This window comes from Protopterus annectens, chromosome 1.part1, assembly GCF_019279795.1.
Source record: "Protopterus annectens isolate FY-2018-M chromosome 1.part1, PAN1.0, whole genome shotgun sequence".
Classification (NCBI taxonomy): Eukaryota; Metazoa; Chordata; order Ceratodontiformes; family Protopteridae; genus Protopterus; species Protopterus annectens.
The window spans coordinates 1,137,531,611-1,137,546,821 of NC_056726.1; positions in this window are offsets into that span (position 1 = coordinate 1,137,531,611).

The following is a 15,211-nucleotide window of genomic DNA, read 5'->3' on the forward strand; positions in this document are numbered from 1 at the left end:
GAAATCTCCAGGGCAGCTGTAAAATAAAGAGGACAGAAAACGAGAAGAGCATAGTGCATACTAGTCTTGACTATCTCCAGCTTTGTATATCATTTAAAGTATCTTTATCTGTACACTTACTCAGCTGTGAGATGTCAGCAGTCCTAACCACATCTAGCCACTAGTTGAGTTGTTTCTGCTTGCACCTTTGCAGGTTGTTGTTATGGTGTCTGCATTCCTCCCCGGTGCATGGAATGCCAGTCACACTGGAGACAGCCTTGGGTAGACTGTTCCAAGCCTCCGATTTATATTGAGACCTGTATAGTCCCAGTGGAAAAACCTACAGCTGTGGTGCTTTCTGAGGAGTGCAATGAATATTCTGGGCTCCTCTACACACCATCATTGAGCCCTAAATTTTTCACTTTCTTTCCTAGCTCCTGCCATGTCCCCACAGGTCATCCAACAACAATTAAAGTGTTTTCCTGTCAATTCATAATATAGCATTTTATGGCTAGTGAGCAAACAAACACAACCACGCCAGCTGCATTTGCATGATGTTAAGCAGAGAGCAGCAATACCTAACATAGAGGAAGGCAGTTTATTAAATAGGATGGGCACTGTGACAGTTGGCATTAATTTATGGCTTGTCTGCTGCTATACCTGTTAGATGACTTGACTTTTAATACATGTATTGGGGTGTATACATTTTATGATTTGACACATTTTTATGGGGGCTTTAAGCACTGATAGTACTAATTAGTACAACGTGGGATTCAAACTTATGTAAAAAGCAGAATACATATTCTACTACTGAGGTGTTTTCTCCTCATTGCCACAGAAAATGTGTTTGTATGATATGCTCATTTATTATATAGACACATTAAAGGGTGAGTAGTTAACCATTTATGTGTGTGACCTGACAAGGTCCTGGTTTATGTATTCTCATGTGAGATGCAGGAGTAGTGTATGACAACATGCTGGAAATGCATATAATTGTATTACTTGCAGGAAAGTTTTCTGAGTTCTGGGTCAGACCACACAATGTGTTCTGTTTTCCAGTTAGACTTCTGTTATGTCAGTTGATTAGATGACTATCAGGGAAGTATGAAGTCCATCCCAGGGCAGAAAAGAAACTTTTAATTACAGAAACATAATTGTTGGGATACCCCCAGTCACACATATATTTCATATGATATACAATATTATACATAGTTATTGTTATGCATAATTATTTTATATTGTTAATTTTTATTAAAAATTAACTGGGACAGCATTAATAACATTTAGAGTTTGCTGGATTAGAACCCAAGCACATCAGTGGTGTGGCTATGAACTTACAACAGTTGCCACTGTAAGGCTGGGTAGAAGGTGCATTTTTTACACTTATTGCTGTCCAGAGTGTTCATTGCCAATAAGAAGTGTTTGTCAGACATGATCATTACTTATGTCAACACATTAAAGAGTTGAGTGTTTAACAATGATTATATGTGACCTGTTTGGCAGTAAAGTTGAAGTCCATCCCATGTCAGAAAAAAATTAATTGCAGAACCAGAATTCGAATTATACCCACATTTACACATTTAATATATATGATATCATGTATGCTCAGCCCACCTGCTATACATAGTTATTTTTATGTATAATTATTTTTACATTATTCATTTTTAGATAAATTACAGTGGAACAGTATTATTATACAACAACCCCCGATTAATATTCAAAAACGTGCACGCTGATTGGTCAGCGTGCACGTTGTAAATCAGAGTTATAGTAATGGAAAAAGGTCCGGTGACCCGCACTTTTTCCATTACTATAACTCTTTTTGTTTACAGCAACGGAGAACGCAAGATCTCTGTTGCTTCACACTGTCTCACTATGTTAAACGAGTTTAACATAGGGAGACAGCTTTAAAAAAAGCAACAGAGATTCTCCGTTGCTTTTTTAAAGCTGTCTCGCTATGTTAAACTCCTTTAACATAGCGAGACAGTTTGTAAAAAGCAACGGAGATCTTGCTTTCTCCGTTGCTTTTTTCAAAACTGTCTCACTATGTTAAATGGGTTTAACATAGCGAGACAGCTTTAAAAAAAGCAATGGAGACTCCGTTGCTTTTTTTAAAGCTGCCTCGCTATGTTAAATCCATTTAACATAGCGAAACAGTTTGTAAAAAGCAACGGAGATCTTGCTTTCTCCGTTGCTTTTTTCAAAACTGTCTCACTATGTTAAATGGGTTTAACATAGCGAGACAGCTTTAAAAAAAGCAATGGAGACTCCGTTGCTTTTTTTAAAGCTGCCTCGCTATGTTAAATCCATTTAACATAGCGAAAGTTTGTAAAAAGCAACGGAGATCTTGCTTTCTCTGTTGCTTTTGCCCACAGCTCTGATGTACTGCGTATGCATGCGCAGTACATCAGAACTGCCTCAGAATACCAGACAGCTGCGGAAGGGCAGCAAGGAGGCATTATACAATGCCATTATTTAAGATAAGTAATTATTTTTTTTCTTAAATAATGTCATTGTATAATAGCAATAACCCACTTCTGGGTGTGGGTAATGCTGGATTTACCCACAGTTGGCTTTATTTGGCCACTCGGGCTTTGCCCTCATGACCAAACCACACCAACCGTGGGTAAATCCAGCATTACCCACACCCAGGCATGGGTTATTGCTATAATACAACTTAGAGTTTGCTAGATTAGCATCCTGGCTGACTTGTACTGTGGCAATAAACTTGCCATAGTGAGAGCTAGACAGCTGATCTACTTTTTACAGTCATTACAGTATATGAGTGCTGTCTGATGCACAACACTGCTTAGTGTGTTTGCACAATTGAAGGCAAAAGCAGTAACAATGTATCTTTTTTGAAAGTGACAATGTCTCTTTAAAGTTTGTAGGTGCTGTGTATGCATGCTGACTGCCATGCAATGACACTTTGCATGTTTGCACGATGGAAAGCAACACAGGTAACAATGTATCTTTTTGAAAGTGACAATGCATCTTTATTGTCTGCAGATTTTGTGAAACTACAGGTGTTGTGTATGCATGCTGACCACCACACAACTCTGGTTAGCATGTCTGCACAATGGAAGGCAAAAGAAGTAATGTGCAAACTGGTCATTGACTTTTATCATTAAACAAAACTGTAGGACTTGAACCATGGTCTACATATCTTACATGCTATGTGCTTCATTGTGTTTACCAGGTGGGCGACACACACAGGTGATTTGCAGGTCTAATTTATGCTGTCCTTATCATAGAAGCTGCTGATTGCTGTGCAATGGTTCTAAGCAGAGTTGCACTTATCAAAGCCAACTTCCATTAGATTTAAAATATTTCTACGTTTCATGGCAACTATTAATATTAATATAAAACAATTACAAAATACATTTTAACATGTTAGATATTTTTACATAACTCTGAATTTGAACTATCATACTAATGAAGACACAGAACACAGTGGGAGTGTCTTATCTCTCTTTGCCTCAGAAACAACTTGCAGCAGGAAAGCAAATCATATGCATGCAAGCAATTCCCTTTTCCCCTATAGTATTAACAAGACATATGCACTTGTACACTCTCATTTGTTTGTATATGTGTGGCTTGCATATTTAGTGCAATGACTGATCACACAACTATTTATGAAAATGTTTGCACCAACGCAGATCTGTCTTTTCTTTGTATTGTATTCATTCTTCTCTTATCTGTGTTGTACTGTCAGTCACACAGTCTATAGTGCATTTTTTGTCATTGTCCTTTAAGTGTAAGTTAAAAATATGAGATTGAAAATCATTTTTCAGCAAAGGCATGTGAGCTTGGATATTAGAGAACAAAAAAGATAAATGTGTACTGTTTAGTTTCATTTAAAAGCTTGCTAAAGTTACTTCTACACTTTGTAATTGTATCCAGGGTGTAGGCAAGTTAGTCTGAATCGCTGTTGTGTCTTCCTTCTCCCTACCTGTAATCATTAATATCTGTAATCCATTAGCAACTAACAGTGATGTAGGGCCTACACGATGTTTACGTCAGCTACATGAAGTCAAACATTTTGCTTTCAGCAATTCGAATGAGTTCACATCTCATTTGCACCTTTACCATGCTCAAAATTTGATGCAAAGTTTTCATTCATTTTCCCCTACCTTTTCACATTCTTTTATGATCGCCCCTCCCATGTTTGTTTAGCCTACTCAGTTCTATTCCACTTCTTTCTCTGTCAAGCATCTAAAAAGGACATTGCTTTCCTCTTTTGGCCTCTTCTATTTCAATTTCTTACTTAAAATTGTGATGTTCTCCCCATCTTTCTTATCATCATGTTTGCATCTCCAGGTCTCATCCTTCGTTCCATCCTTGATAGGCCTTCACCTTTGCCCTAATTCAGTCTCAAATTGCCTTTTTGCCTTTTCCTCAAACTCTTGTCCATAACCCTCCTGACCCATTCCCACAGTATGTTTACTCTCTCTCACTTTAGCATGTTTACTCTCTCACTTTGCTTTCAGCACAGTAACTCATCTTTCTCCCTCTCTGCAACACAGCATAATGAACTCTTAAAATCATGTACCAAGCACTGTGACTTATGGTTATAGTTGGCTAATGATTCCTTAACCTGGACATGCTCAGAGTTTGGTGACTTTAGCTGGAGATCTAGAGTGCACCTGAACTGAAATCCAAGATGTCCACTGCAATGAACTGAAAAATAAGTATATTTAAAACCTATATTGCATTTTGTTAACTGAATTTATTTGAACTGCTGCTTCATTTTTGCTGATTGTGTCTGCATTTTTCTGCACTTTGAAATTCTGTACTATTGCCTTATGTAGCATAGCCTAGATTCAGACTTGCTGAATCTAGACTATTGGATATCACTGTGCTCTAAACCAACCATCTTACATTAAGAGGGCCTCCCTGCACCCTTGTGGCAGAAGTGTGTAGCTCAGGTTCCATCTGAGTTGGGGATTGCTGGAGAAAGGCTCAATTTGGGACTTTCCCATTGTAGTTTGTATTAAAACTTTTGAATTTTGACCGCATTTAAGCCTCATGTTTACGAGGGTTTGCTCTCAATTAACCAGAGCTGCTCAGAGTTTGGTGACTTTAACCAGACATCTGGAGTGCATCTGAAATGAAATCCAATGCTTCCACTGCAAACAACAATATTTGAATTTCTGCTTTATTTTTGCTGATTGTGTCTGCATTTTTATGCACTTTGAAATTCTGTACTACTGCCTTATATAGCATAGGTTGGATTCACACTTGTTGAATCTGGACTGTTTGTTATCACTGTGCTCTAAGCCAGCCATGTTTGTAGCTCAGGTTCCATCCGAGTTGGTGATTGCTGGAGAAAGGTTCAGCTTGGGTCTTTCTCATTAGTAGTTTGCCTTAAAACTATTGAATTTTGCCTGTATTTAAGCCTCACGTTTGTGTGTAGTTGTGCATCACACAAAGGGGTTAGAGCTGCCCTGTGTAGATGCAACTGCCTGGAAACTTAATTTTTTCCTAGACATCTGTCAATAGAACCCCCCCAAGTCTCATGTTGCTCTTCAGGCAGCTCAACTCTATGCAGCCCATCTCTTAAATAAAGGCATTGCCTCCAGAAAAAAATAAGTTATAACCCCCCAGTACTCCTCCTATTATTGAGTATAATCCACCCATGAATACAATGCCTGTCCTACTAAAACAGAGTCCTTTGTTGACTCTCTTTAAGTGTAATATAGATGATTGGATGGGGAATTGCAAATTTGCCCCTGAGGTTTTACCTGAATCTCTTTTGCCCAGAGACAGCAGGTGTTGAGTCCTGGCTATTGTTAGCACCATCATTATATGGAAAAACTTGGCTTTATAAGGGCCCCCAGGCCATTAGACTAGTAACCTTCTGTCATCCTATGATCCTATGAACTGCACACTGAGCAGCATCGCCATAGCTCTTCACCCTATATCGCCAACAGAATAAGCTGGTCTGTTATTCCTGCATTATAAACTGATCTAGCTTACCCACTCCCCAATAGTAGTATGGTATGAACCTGCCATTATGGGTGGTCACCTTCCAACCATTTCTCTGGCCAACCTGATTGACTTGGGCATCCTGTGGCAATGTAGTAATTGCCTCATGTATACTGACAATCACTTATGAAACAAATACCGTATGTGAGAGATGTAATTACACTATCAATTTGGAATCAATCCTCTCACTTAACAAAAAACAAGACATCAAACAGGTTGTCAGCTCACACACTTCACCTCTCAAACAAGTTCAGGACACAACACATAAACCCACATACACTGAGGTATTCACAAAAAGCCTACCAAAAGATCAGAGACCTCCCAAGTGCAAAGTATCTGCACACACCTCAACATGTATAGAAACCACTGCATATAACAAGACACATATCAGTGTATCACCAAATAAGCCCCTAAGGCAAACACCTCAAAACCTAATGTCTTCATCATAGGAGACTCCATAGTGAGACACACAGATGTCCCCCTCACCAGGCTGGACAAAGAAAAAGTCATGGTCAGCTGCCTATCAGGTGACAGGATCTGCCAGATCATGCATGCACTCAGGTCACTCAAGCACCATTATGACTCTGTCATAGTCTATGTTGGGGTGAATGACTTGAAATGTACCTTCCTGGACTCTATGAAGAGAGACATAACTGAACTCTCAGATTATGTGTCCCAGGCAGGTATGACCCTAGCCCTAATCAGCATTTTACCTTCACCCAGGATGATGCCACAGTATGAACAAAAAATGATTGACTTCAACATCTGGCTTAGCTTCTGGTGTCATTCTAGAAGGATCCAGCATTTGCCAGCCTGGGAAGACATGGTTAACAGGCCATGATGCTTTGCCAACGATGGTCTGCACCCATCTTCCCTAGGCTTTTGGATACTGGCTAAGGTGCTTGCCTCCCATATAGTACCATTTTGAAGCAATGTCAAAACAACAACATTTCCAACATAACAAAATCCACTCAAGACAAACTGCTGCATAATGCTAGGAGTCTAAATACGAAACTTCACTCCCTGGAAGCACTCCTCACCTTGGAAGATGCTGATGTCTGTGGAATCACTGAAACATGTTTCAAGGCTGCAGACAGCACCAAAGCTGTGCAAAGCTACAATGCTTTCCACATGTTCAGACCTCAGAATGAGCGTGAAAGAACTAAACGTGGGGATGCATCCATTTTCATTAAAGCAAAGTACACCTCCAGTTTGGTCCATCAGTATGACTCTCTCAAATGACTCCATACCCAATTAGCTATAGGCAAAAAGTTCTGTCACATCATTGCTAGCTATAGGTCTCCCTCCATAAACCAAGTGAAGCACAATGCCTACCTGGACTTTCTGGAGTCACCTCCATACAGCCCGACATCTTAGTCATGGGAGATTTCAACTATCCCTCCATTGACTGGGTAAAATACACAAGCTTAAACATGCTCACCCACAGGTTCCTGGACTTTGTCAATGCAAATGCTCTGAAACTGATAGTCTGCACCATTACAAGGGGTTCTAATGTCTTTGACGTAGTAACCTGGGTGGTCACTGCACTGTCCCCTGTGCGATGCCCTCCCTGGTAAGGTGGGACCATAAATCAGTCTCATTCAAAGTAACTATTGGACCCCACATCCCCAAAGGAGCAAAAAACTAAGGAACTTCTTCAAAGCAGACTACAGCCTAGTAAGTGATGGTATGAAAAGTTTTATAACCCCCCCCCCTGCCACCAATCACAGGCAATAATGAATCCTATGCAGAGATGTACACAAATGCCCTGTATGATCATCTTAGTAAATGTATAGACTCGGCTGTACCTGAATGGATTAAAACCAGGACCTCCTGAAAAAAACAAGCCACCTCAGTGGACATCTAGTATAAACAGATTATGTAACAAAAGGAAGAAACTGATGTCCAAGAACAAGAGACAACTGCCTCAGAAGAGTTAGAATTCCCTCCACAGATTGAACAAGAAAATCAGAAGTCTAGTAAATTTCTCTAAAGTGAATTATGAAGTTAAAATTTTATGAAGTTAAAATAGCATCCTTAGCCAAGGACAATCATATGGCATTCTTTAACTCTGTTTGAAATATAAAAGGGAGTGTCCAGCTATGTGCAGAATTGATAGTAGAGGATACCAATCACACCTTACCGGAGGAAACTGCCAATCTGCTAGTTGATAAATTTGATGCAGACTTAATCCCCCTATCCAGACCAGCTATACCCCAAAGCATACCTGACACCAGTTCTCTACCTAGTATTTCTAGAGATCAAATCATATCTGTGCACTCCAACACCAAAAACTTGGCCTCAATGGGACCAGATAACATCCCAGGTTGCTTACTAAGCAATCTAAAACAGGCCAAGCTGACCCACTTGCCATTCTCTTTAACCATAGCCTGAGAACTGGCTTTGTACCAGCAAAATGGAGAACAGAAACAGTAATCCCCTTGCATAAAGGGGGGCCATCAACTGACCCTGGTAACTATAGACTCATAAGTCTAACCAGCCTCATCTGCAAGGCCATGTACCTTATCGATAAGGACATAGGCGATCTTCAAACTATAGACCAAACTCAGTTTGACTTTGTTAAGGATAGATTGGATTGTGCTTATTGAACCTGACAGATTTCTTCCGAGTCCTACATTTGGTGCTTTGACAACTGTCTTGTCTGTACTCACTTTTTTCCCATGTACCTTCAGTTTTGTATTCCCATCCTCTTTCATTTGCTAAAGTTTCTGTTCAGAGCCTGCTTGCAATGCCACATAATCTGCATACAGCAGCTTTGCTGATCTGTTCTCTGTATTGTTAATGTAATCTATCACCAGTATGAACAGCAATGTGCTGAGAGCTGAACTCTAATGCACTCCCACTGGAAACCCCACTGTGAATCTGAACACTGTTCATATCTGTATCATTGGGTCCATGTATATAACCTACACTAATTCTACTAATTTTGCCAGGACTTCAAACTATTGAGACCTGCCCTTACCAGATTTGTTGAGAACTTGTCATATGCTTTTTTAAGGTTATGGAATGCTCAGTGGGATTATTTCCTCAACTTCTGTTTCCTTTGCACTTCTGCACTATCTGTATCACTCTGAACATGGAGTCAGTTGTGCTACATTGTGTTCTGAATTTGAGCTGCTCATCTCCCAACTTATTTTCTAATACTATTTAATTTATCAGTCACCCTCTTTACCACTTTCAGTCCACATGACAGGATTTTGGTACCTCTGTACTGTCCATATTTTTGAATATCCCCTTTGTTCATATGTTCATAGGTGATTACTAGGCTAATGGCACAAGAGTCCTTACAAGCCTAGCCAATAACACACAAGACATGACAATTATTATATCTTAATTTCCTAGATATGGTATGAAGTAATATCAGGGTAGTGGGTCTTTGGGGTTTAGAGTCCTGAGTCATTTTACAGACTGTCTCTGTAAATAAGGGACATGGGCAGTACCCTGGGAGGGAATTTGTGGTTCCCCAATCCATTTACCTAAATTTTTTTCGAAAAGAGTGAGAGGCAGGCTTTGTTTTACAAAAACTAGAAGTTTACTCCCTAGATGAGGTAGGTTTTGGGATATGAATCTTAAGCTCCAGCAAGTTCCTTTAGAGTCACAAATAAGGTTTGGGTCCATGGAATGCATAACCCTCATATAATTTTTATTCTGCATATGTAACATTTTTGTCAGAGCTGGATCAGAGAATGCCTTGTAGGTCAGGCATAGGTCCCCTTTCAATAAATGATATGAGACACAGTAAAGGGATAGGGCCATTAGTCACTTTGCATAAGACGTGTCTTATGCTTTGAGTTTTTTAGTAAGAAACCTCTGGGGTCACGCCAATTGGTGTGAATGCCTGGTTAATTACATGCAGAAGACAGCATTGTACTTGATTATGGGCCTAATATGGGCTGAGTGCAATGGCACTCTGACTTACTTTGATCCTGATGCTTTACTTATAAGTTGAGCCACACAGAAGGATTCCTCACTTCTGTTGATACTTGATTTTTCAATGTTTAGTTTACTATCTATTTGGGTTCATAGGTCTCTCACCACCCAGTGTACGTTTAGGCATGCACTGTCAATATTCTAATTTGCAGGGATATCTGATTTGTCAAAGGGTATGATTATGCACTTTTTAGCCTTTAGTCTCAGACCACAGTTTTAAAAACAATAGTTTGTCATTTCAGGTTCATGATAATTCTCTTCATGGTCTTGCAGATAAGACTGGTTAAGCTTATAGTTGTGTAGTTCCCTGGGTCAGTTGAAGGGCCTCTCTTATGCAGAGGGATGACTTTGGCATTCCTCTATTCCTCTGGGACAAAGCCTATCTGGGGCTATGGTGAAAGAAGGTTTCTAGTGGCCCTGATAGATTCTGTTTTAAGCTATTTAAGAAGCATCCTGGAATATTGTTGGGACCTATGGAGGCTGTGTTTTTGGTTTTAGCGAATGCAGTCCTGTTCTCTTGGAGTGCCTTTAGGTAGTCATGAGTGATTTTTGTTATGTTGGAGGGTTTAACAACTTGGCACAACCTAAAAATAAAAAAGGTACTATGGGGTAGATTTGCCAGTATCTGGAAGCCAAGGGGTGACAAGTGCAAACTATCTCTGGCAAAGCATTGTGGTTTATTGATCTTGTCTCCCTATGCTGACTGATATTGGATCTCTTTGTTGTGACACCAGAAACTAAGCTAATTGTTGAAGTCAGTATTTTTTACTGGTACTGAGGCATCATCATTGGTGAAGGTAGGATGCTACTCAAGGCTAGACTTATATGAGCTCCATCATGTCCCGCTTCATATAGTCCTGTGAGGTACATCTTATGTCATTTATGCCCCATGGACTATGACCGTGTCATACTTGTACTTGTGGTTTAAAGATCCAAGTGTATGTGTGATCTGGTGTATTCTGGCTCCAGACAGACAGCTCACTGTGATCTTCTCTTTGTTTAGCTTGGTAAGCGGTCATCAGAATGTCTTATGATGGAATCCCCAATAACTAGAATGTTTGGCTGTGTGGTGTGTTGCCTTATGGGCAGGAAAGGGAGGCTACTATGATTTTAAGAGTTATCTGTTGTTTGAGATGCTGTCTTTTTTGAGTGGGTACAAGGCCACTAAGAGATGCTTTTAGGAGGTCTTGGAGGTTTGGCAAAAATTACAAGTGAGTACACCAGTGAATTTGGGTCTATGTGTTTGTTCCTTACTGTTGGTAGCCAGTGTTTTGGATGTAACACTGACAACCTGGTTTGCATTTTTCATATGAGTATACAAAAATTATGCCTCCAATGACATTGTGGAGCTACCTGTCTCACATACTGCATTTGTTCAAAAATTAAATGGTTGACAGTGAACATGAGGCAGTTACTAGACTGCCTCAGGATGTCCATGCCCACCAGTCCAGAAACAGAGATGATAGGGAAGCACCTATCCATTATATCAAATCATTGGTAGATGAGAAGGAGTAGGGGAAAGTCACTTGAAGGTCTAAGTGAGAGTGTTTAGTCATATACTGTTAAAAGATTCAGCAGTCTGTAGGAGACAGAATACATCCATAGAGCCTTGAGGTGGTCTGTATAGGGCATGTTCCTTATAATCTGTATTCCTTTAGTGAGGAACCTCTATGGATGTTCCAGCTGTTGGATATGCCTGTCCAGGTACATTCCAAAGGGGGCATTGTACTCAGTGATAGGTCTTATGAATGCCGAATACAGTGGAACAATTACTTTCTTGGACCTAGATACTTCTCAACTGTACAGATTTTCACAGGATGTCCAGATTTCTGCCTTAAATTTTTGGTTAGTTTTTCATAAAATTGTGGGTTTCTGGCAAATTAGTGGCAAATCATTAAAGATTGAAGTTAGAAAATAATGACAATCATTTGAGTTTTAGACTTCATACCCTTCAGAAAATTCATGCTAATGCCAAACCTGTTATTCTATCAATTTTCTAAGTTTGTAAGAGCAATTTTTAAAAATTGTCCCTATTTGTACCACTTTTTTCATGGTTTTGTCCAGATTTCTTACTTTAAGAGGTTGAGAGGTATTCATACCTTTGTTTAAAAGTTGCACAACATAGAAAATGATTTCCTCACTACAGTAGACATGCACTGTCTAAGTGTATCCCCAAGTCCCTGACTACTGGGTCAACACTTAAGGGTGTGATGTTAGTCTGATAGCTACCAGGGGTGGATGACTTCCTGAAGGATACTATTATGCATTTCATGGTATTTCATTTAGTCCATAGCTCTGGCACCAATTGTTTGTTTGTGTCAGACCTTCCTGGAAAATATTTTTGTTGGTAGGTGATTCAATGACAGCTCCTAATTTGCAACAATTTGCAAATTTAGTAAACCAGAGGCCATTGATGTTAGCCTTGACTTCAGAGAAGTAAATGCTAAAAAGAAGTTGTCCCAGGACCAATCCCTGAGGGGCTTTGTTTGTGACTGGTCTCTTTGTACAGATGGGCTCCCCAATTATAACTTCCTGGGTCCTCTCTGTGAACCAGCTGGCTATCCACTGTGTTACATAGGGCTTTGTACCTAACCTCTTAAGTTTGTCAGCAATGCCCGAGTGGGACATTTTGCCTTCATCCATTGCTTTATTGACCTTTTGAATTGCTCAATTTGTGCATCATAATAACTTGCTAAAAACCTTGTTTACTTGACCAGAGCATTGTGCACACACCAAGGAACTTGAGGGCAACAATGCACATACACAGTTCATCAACTGTCTTCAGGGGTAGTATCTGAAATTCCATATCTAACCTAATGTAAATGGGGGTGCTATAATACATGCTTTATTAGCAGTATATAAAAAGATAGAGGATTGCCATATTTCATACTTTTCAATGCAATGCCAGTTTTCACTGCTGCTTCTAAGAGATGAAATATATCTGAAGGAGAAAAAGATAGTGCTGCATTTATGGCACAATGGTGGTCTGGAAGAATGCAAGATCTCCTTGTATTAATTGCATAAAGCTAGACACTATTGCAGGAGGTATATGAACAGCCTCAGTACAAGACTGAGGCCTAGCATGGGTTGACACAGGCAGTAACATATGCCAGTGGGATCTCACACTCACATTCAGGAGAACAATGTTGGCATCACTACAGCAACATGAGGCAACATCATCTTGATCTCCCTGGCTGGTGGGAGGCTGAGGTTAGAGCTCAACCACCACCTGCATAGAGTAATTAAACCTTTGTCATATATTACACATTCCTGTTTCTCTCTTTTTCCATAGCCCCAGAAGCTATTGCAGAGAGGAGGAAGAAGCTAGATTGCATTAGAGAGAACTTGTCTGAGTATGGCTGCTTAATACAGTATGTGTTTACATGTTAAAATCTGTTCAAATAGTACAGCTGTAGTTTAAATCAGTACAGGTTTGAATGTTAAAAATATGTTCAAGTAATACAACTGTAGTCTGGCACAGTACGGGTTTAAATGTTAAAAATCTGTTCATGTAACACAGCTGTAGTCTGACACAGTACGGGTTTAAATATTAAAAATCTGTTCAAGTACTACAACTGTAGTCTGACACAGTATGGGTTTAAATGATAAAAATATGTTGAAGTAATACAGCTGTAGTCTAACAGTACTGGTTTTAGTGTTAAAAATCTGTTCATGTAATACAGCTGTAGTCTGACAAAGTATGGGTTTAAATGTTAAAAATCTGTTCAACTAATACATCTGTAGTCTGACACAGTAGATGTTCTTTGCAATTCTGGCATGGCTGTACTAAGTGTCATAGTTCAAAGGTAGCAGTGTGATTATTTCTTGCTGTTACTATGTGTGTGCATATATGCTTTTGTGGCAGATCTCTCAACTGTCCCTATTTTGCAGGAATGTTCCTGTTTTCAGGTCTGATTTACCCCTTCACACAATTTTCTGAATATTGCTCTTACAAACTTAGAAAGTTGACAGAATAACAGGTTTTGCATTAGTATGAATTTTCTGAAGGGTATGAAGTCTGAAACTCAAATGTCTGTCATTATTTTCTAACTTCAGTCTTTAACAATTTGCCATTGATTTGCCAGAAAATGAAAAACAGACCAAAATATCTGGCAAAAATCTGGACATTCTGTGAAAATCTGTGCAGATGAGAGGTATGCTTCTGAGTGGTATCCTACAGTCCTGCTGGAACTGGGAAGAGTTATCTGCTATTTGGTATTCAAATGTTATGCTAATTAGATGTCCAGATTTTTAGCTGGATATTCTTACTTTCTAAGAGCTTTTGTTTTTATTTTCAATGACTGCAGGTTGAGAGGTATATTTTCTGGAATTTTTCAAGTCATTCAACATGTTAAGGCTTTGCTTTCAGATTGCATGTGACTATGCCTGTGGATTTCATTGTTCCTCCGCTGTTGTCTATTGTGACATCATTGGTAAGTTAAGACAAGTATGTGTCTTACTTTTAACTACAATGTCTACAACATTAGACGGGAAAATATGTATGAGATACATTTTTTCATTGTGTCTGAAAATTTCTCTCACAGCCCCTCTTTCTCAGGCTCACTTATCACTACATTGACCCTGTCACTTCAATGAACAACATTTCCTTGGAAATGCCATTCACTGAGTTCCTCTCACGGGGGGCTACACCCCCCCACTAATTATATATACCAACTCTGAGATTGGCAAAAGGGCAAATTTCCCAATCCTCACTGTACCGCGATCTCAGTATGAACAGTTTGACGAACTTTGACGTTCAATGTGAGTGCACTGAAAATGCCGTTTAATGACCGAATTTTTTGCTGAACTGATAGGGACTCATCTCTATATGTAAACACTACCCTTCTAGGTTGTATGTGATGATGTCTGTTGGTTCAATTCTCCTCTTTATTGTCTGCTGTGCTTATTAGTAATTCTGTCTGGCTGTTTGTTGCAATTCTGAGTAAAGTGCAAATAGCATTGCAATGCAAATATTTGTCTGATCTACTTTTTTTGTTTGTTATCTGTTCACTTGTCTCACACACATTACAGTGTTTGACTGCAGACTTCACTTGGATTGTGCAAGTGACTCAACACATTAATGCTTTACCTTTCAACTCATATGTGATGATTGTTGTGGGTTTGATTTTCCACCTCTGTTTATGTAACTTGGTAGTACTGATAACTTGAGGTGAGTGTTTTTTGTTCTTTTGAATATGGTACCTGTAATGTTGTAAGTGATTTATATGTCTGAGCTGTACTTTCTCTTTGCATTGCCAAATTTGTTTCACATATGCCATTATAGTATGTTTGA